Genomic DNA, 6,480 nt, shown 5'->3' on the forward strand with positions numbered 1-6,480 from the left:
CAAAACGCTGTAAATAAAAGAGAAAGATAACATCTAAAATCAGTGAGAAGAAAATACCACTGCATATCAATGAGACAATATTTCAAAGGATTCATGGCTTCAAAAATAATGGATTTTAGAGAATATTGGGCCAATATCTTTATAGTGATGAATGAAAAAAAAAAAAAAAAGACACACAAAAACAAAAAACCCAAACTGTCAACCAAGAAGTCTATAAACCCTTTCTAGCCTGACGGTTGTCTCAGGAAAAAAAGAATAGTTGTCTCACAGTTGTCTCAGGAAAAAAGAAATAAAGATACTGTGTCAGAAACAAAACCTGAGAAAATTCTCATCAACCCATTTGAGCTACAAGAAATGCTAAAGGCTGTACTTTAGGTTGAAAATCAATGAAATGGATGGAAACATATACCCAAGAAAGTTTGAAAACCATCAAAAATATTGTTTCCTTTGCCACATCTACTGCAAGAATGAAGATAATTCTCAGCAATCAGACTGTCGACATTCCAGAAAATGTCAACATCACTCTGAAGGGGCACACTGTTATTGTGAAGGACTCCAGAGGGACTTTAATCACATAAGCAATGAACTCGTCAGACTCCTTGGAAAGAAAAAGAAGATGCTCCTGAGTTGACAAATGGTGGGAAATAGAAAAGAACTGGCTACTGTCCACACTGCCTGTAGTCACGTGCAGAACATGGCCAAGGGCGGTACACTGGGTTTCCGTTACATGAGGAGGTCTGTGTTTGCTCACTTCCCCATCAACATTGTTATTCAGAAGAATGGCTCTCTCTTACTGAAATCTGAAATTTCTTGGGTGAAAAATACATCCGCAGGGCTTGGATGAGACCAGCTGTTGCTTGTCCAGTATCCCAAGCCCAGAAAGATAAGTTAATTCTTGAAGGAAATGACATTGGACTTGTAGCAAACCCAGCTGCTTTGATTCAAAAGTCCAACAGTAAAAAACAAGAATATCAGAAAATTTTCAGATGGTAGCTGTTTCTGAAAAAGGAATAGTTCACTGGCTGATGAATAAGATCAAGTTGTCCAGCTACAGAAAAGAACAAGATGCCAGATGATTTTTTAGACTTATCTGTGATATTTCAAAGATGCAATAAAAGCTGTATTGATTTGGGACTTCTTCTTTTAAAAAAGTATAAATACATAAAAGAAACTGCAATTGCATTTGCCTTTTTAATCTACTGGAATTCATATATTGTAAAATAAAAATTTGATATATTTAACTGCATACAACTAAAAATAAAAGTAATTGCATAGCAAAAACCTCCTAAACAAAAGAAAAATGGAAGATGAGAATATAAATCACTATATCATTTATAAAAGATCAATACCCCAGTAATAGGGAACTTATAAAATTGTGAGGAAAATCTATTAAAAAACCCTACCCTCCATAACAATGGATAAAAACCTAGATAATTTATTGAAAACATTTTAAAGGGATTTGAAAATGTGGAAATAGGGGATCCCTGGGTGGCTCAGCGGTTTGGCGCCTGCCTTTGGCCCAGGGCGCGATCCTGGAGACCCGGGATCGAATCCCACATCGGGCTCCCGGTGCATGGAGCCTGCTTCTCCCTCTGCCTGTGTCTCTGCCTCTCTCTCTCTCTCTCTCTCTCTCTCTCTGTGTGTCTATCATGAATAAATGAATAAATATTAAAAAAAAAGAAAATGTGGAAATACGTTCAAAATCACTCATAATCAAAAGCTGCACACAAAAGCTAGCATACTTGTCAGAATGGCAAAAATTAAGAAGTATAATAACATGCCCTGCACATGCACAAAGCCACCATCTACCCCACTTTCTGAATTTGGGGCAACCTTTCAGAGGTGGAGGTCAATTTAGGGCGTTTGAACCACCACATCTGAATAAAGGACAAAATATGGATATAAAAACGCAGTGTGAAGCTATTATATCCACATTTGGGAAATGGGGAAATGAAGTCATGGGAGAGGATTACTTGGGGTTTCCTACTGTGGCCCCCAAATTTCTTCAAAGCCCTGTAAGAGAAGTAAATGTCATATATCTGCATTTCATAATATAACAGATGTTTAATAGATTTTGAATTATTAGTAGTACTAACATAGTCGAGACATTCCTCTGAAAAAGAAAAATCGGTTATATGGAACAGCCAAGAAACATAGCAGGTGCGTGGCTTCACTCCCCTCCGGTTGCAACGCACACTCACGAGGCTGCGCACCTGTGCCAAGTGTCCTCAGTAGGATTCCTGTTTTGTTCCCTGACAGAGAGGGGAAAGGAAAAGGAAGAGAGGAGGTGGAGGGTCCAAGAGGCAAGAATGGAGAACCGAGCTCAGGTGTGTTGAAGGCTGACCCACCTTCAGTGTGTGGAAGAGGATGGGGCACCAAGCTGTCACTCTCGCCGTCCTCCTGGAGAGCAGCCGACATCCAGAGTCAGCCTGTCATCTGTCGAGCATCATGTTTGCCCAGACAGGCTCTCCTCTGTGCCCCAAACATGCTGCCCCGCTGTCCTCTTGCACCTGGAACCCCCATGGCCCTTCTTGATGGGAAGAAGGACACACCTGCGGCCCCAGGCCAGGAGGTTCAGGACTTGAACAAATTGAGAGCTGATTGGGATGGGAAGGAATATCCTTTATATCCCACAAAGGCAGAAATAAAAATATAGTTTGAAGGTTTTCTTTGAGCCAGGAGAGTAGTGATATAGAATACCCATTAACCTTCTATTTTGCAAATCTGGTCTTTCTCTTAGAAGTTTTCAAACCCTGTGCTGCTAATCACAATGTCCATGTAAGTCCAATTTAAATATATAGGGCTTTGTTGTTGGTTTTATTTTTTAAGGTTTCCCTTTTTTTTTTTCTGAAATAACACCACCAAGTTTTGAAAAGTACCAGACTTCCATTACATTACTATAAAACTTTGTCTGGGTTTCTACACAGTATACCAGATGGCCAAAACCATTTTTTTTCTCCTAATTTTATTTCTAATGCTTTAGTTATCACTCCCGGCTTGCTGCCATCTACAAATCTTAGAGCCATGCCCTTATCTGTCTTCCTCCCGGTTATTAATTAAATTTTTAACAAGACAGGGCTCATTGCCAACTCACTGTGGGACTTCTCTAAAGACTACTCCACTTTGTAGTTTGATATTTATTAACATTCTTTGGGCTTCTAGCTACAAGTTGCTTTTCTTTTTTTTCCCCTGTGAAAAACTATTAATCTTTCTATGGCTTTTTTTCCCTTATCTTTAATATGGAATGGCTTTTACACTAGTATTTCTCAAGCCATCTGTGGTATGGGACAGTTTGCTTTTCATTTTCCAACGGTCCATGATCTACATTTTTGTAAAATGCAATGAGATACGAAATTTAAAAAAAATAAGGTTGCTAGAAAAATGAACTATAAAAGAGAAATGAAACAATTTTATTTTTAGACCTAACAGATATAAAAGCACATTCCAATAATTAGACTAAACACGCAATAGGAAAAAAAGAGGATTGCAAAAAACAATGCCTATCATTCACTGAAATCATGGATGGAGGCAATTAGTATTGGGAATATTACAGTTGTATCTTTTTGTTGTTCTCCAACCTTGATCAAAGACTCTGAGTGAAGTTGCACTCTCCATACTAAACTCCCATGAACACATTTTAAATCAGTTTCATGTATATCAATAATGTTTTTTAATGTGATAGAAGAACTTGCATTTTGCTTGTTGATTTTATCTAATTTAGATTGGAAAAATGACAATGTCACTCATAGAAGTTAATGTCTATCTTAACCTCTGTCTTTTTATTTCATAGCACTCAAAGGAGAGAAGTCAGTTTTAGAAAGGTACCCAGAAAGGACTGAAAAAAAAAAAAGAATTTGAGATAAATCAATAATCTCACATAATTTGTTTTTATGTAACATAAAGTGATTTTGTATTTTTTTGAAAGAGTGAGAGAGAGTACCCATGGGTATAGGGGGTAAAGGGGAGGGGCAGTGGGGTGGGAGAGAGAGAATCTCTGATGCTCATTGACTGAGCCACCTAGACACCCCAGCGATTTTGTATTGTTAAATTTTTTTTAATTTTTTTTTATTTATTTATGATAGTAACAGAGAGAGAGAGAGAGAGAGAGGCAGAGACACAGGCTGAGGGAGGAGCAGGCTCCATGCAGGGAGCCCAACGTGGGATTCGATCCCGGGTCTCCAGGATCGCGCCCTGGGCCAAACCGCCAAACCGCTGCGCCACCCAGGGATCCCATGTATTGTTAAAATTTATCTTCAATCCTTCAGTAGTGAGTTCCAAATATTAGTCTTGTATATTTTAAATTAGAATTCAATAAAAGAAATGAATTTTATGTTTTTCTAATGTGTGAAAATAACATTCAAAATATCCTATTAAATTTGGGTTTGGTGATCATTTTTCACAAATTTGCAGAATCAAGATTTATTGAAGTAAGTGTGTGTGTATCTGTGTGTGTGTGTGTGTGTGTGTGTGTGTGTGCGTTTCCTTCCAGGCATGGAAATATTAAGGTGATTTTAAAAATTCAAAAATTCTGGTACAGGGCAAAACTGTGTTTGGTGCCCTGATCAGTTGGCGATATTGAACAGGGGATTTAAAAGTAAAATAGCATCCTTATTATATTATCTTAACCAATTGACAATATGACTATCTGCAAGGAAAAATTATTCTTGTATTTCTATGCAGACATTTAGGTTGAATCTCTCACAAACATATCATTAATTTTCTCGGTCTGTTTCTGCACTTAAAAGAGATAATCTCCAGGGTGCTGGCTGTCACAGAGCTGAGTCACTAATGTATTTAGACTTCACGCTAGGAGGAACTATTTCACATCTGGTATTAAAAAGTGTTCATGTTTCTTGCTTCTTTTGACAGTGCTTGGTAGAAGTTGTTAAACCATAATGTTTATTTAAACATTTTTTAAAGATGTGCTCAAATTGCTTTTATTTTCATGTAGTTTATTCATAAAATCATTTCATGCTGAAAACCAGAGGCTACATGAATTATACAAATTAGCCATGTATAAATTGTTGCCACTTGAATTTAAATCTTTTAATATGTGATAAGATAGGAAGATTATAATTGCATAAATCATTAAAAAATCATGCCTTAAATAATAGAAAATTTCTGCTTATGAATGACTGTTGATTCTGGCCAATATTTATTAAGCATCTAAGCAGAACTAGGTACTTCCTTTTCTGTGCTTTCATAGAATTTTGATCATACATGTATGTAGAAGGTTATTATCACTCCCGTAACGTGTGACCATAAATTTGGTGTCTTAACACCGACTTACTGTCTTTTTCAATTATTTAGAAGTATGAAATGAGTCTCACTGGGCTAAAATAAAGGTGGTAGCTCTTTGTCATTCTGGAAGGTCTAGAAGAATCTGTTTTCTTGTATTTCCAGGCTTCTAGAGGCCTCCCATATTATTCTTTGGCTTATATCCCCACTTCTTCATCTTCAAAGCCATCAACATTGGGTTATGTCTTTTTTTCCCTGCCATCTCTCTACTTCTCCCTCTGTCAGCCTTTTCCACTTTTAAGGATCCTTGTGAGGAGAGATCTCACCTCTTCTGCCTTCTCTTGGTAATAGTTAATAATCTTATCTGCACGTCCACAGCTTGACATTTTTTTTCTGGTTGATTTGTCCTAAACTTGGATAGAATCTTCCCTCAATATTCTTGTGCACCGTTAATGAAGGATCATAATGTAATGTAATATTTTCTTGACTTTTTGGGTTTACTTCAGGAGAATTTTAGCATGGTACAGAGTACTTAGCAATAAGTTGAAAATGAATAAGAGATGCTTTTTTGGCCCCCAGCTGTTGTCTCCTGACAGAAAACTTCTTCTATCTTCCTTCTTCCTGGGTGCCAGAGAACTCAAAATTCCAGTCTCTTTTGCATGCCAAACAGAAGGCAACATCAGCTAACTTCAGAACTGACACTTCACATCAGGATCAGCAGAGAAAATAATTTATAATGTCATTTTATATTAATTAATTTAGATATTGGGGCTATGATAGTAATCATGAAACACACAGTCTCTATCCTCTAAGAAGCAAATTTTGAAATTTATATTATATTTACTGTTTATGGATTTTTATAGTTATTGAGCACTCATCTACCTAGTTTCTGAATAATATGAGGCAGTCAAATATTCATAGTATGATAGGACACAGATAAAAAGAAACTAATATATTTATCAAACATTATTTTTTAGCAGGGTGGTTTTTCTTCTAAGAGAAAAATTTATGCATGAAAAACTACTAACCTCAATCATTTGAGTTATAGATTACCATTGTTTCATTAGAGTGACACATCATAAAAATTCTTCAGTTTAGCTTTAATTTTTTTTTTTTTTTTTTTTTTTATTTATGATAGTCACACAGAGAGAGAGAGAGAGAGGCAGAGACACAGGCAGAGGCAGAAGCAGGCTCCATGCACCGGGAGCCCGACGTGGGATTCGATCCCGGGTCTCCAGGATC

General features: G+C 36.9%; 1 pseudogene; it reads left to right on the plus strand.

Moving 5' to 3' along the window:
• Window positions 1–451: 451 nt before the first annotated feature.
• On the plus strand, window positions 452–1,003 carry LOC144313009 (large ribosomal subunit protein uL6 pseudogene; annotated as a pseudogene).
• Window positions 1,004–6,480: the final 5,477 nt, after the last annotated feature.

The sequence above is a fragment of the Canis aureus genome, chromosome 1 (assembly GCF_053574225.1).
Source record: "Canis aureus isolate CA01 chromosome 1, VMU_Caureus_v.1.0, whole genome shotgun sequence".
NCBI lineage: Eukaryota > Metazoa > Chordata > Mammalia > Carnivora > Canidae > Canis > Canis aureus.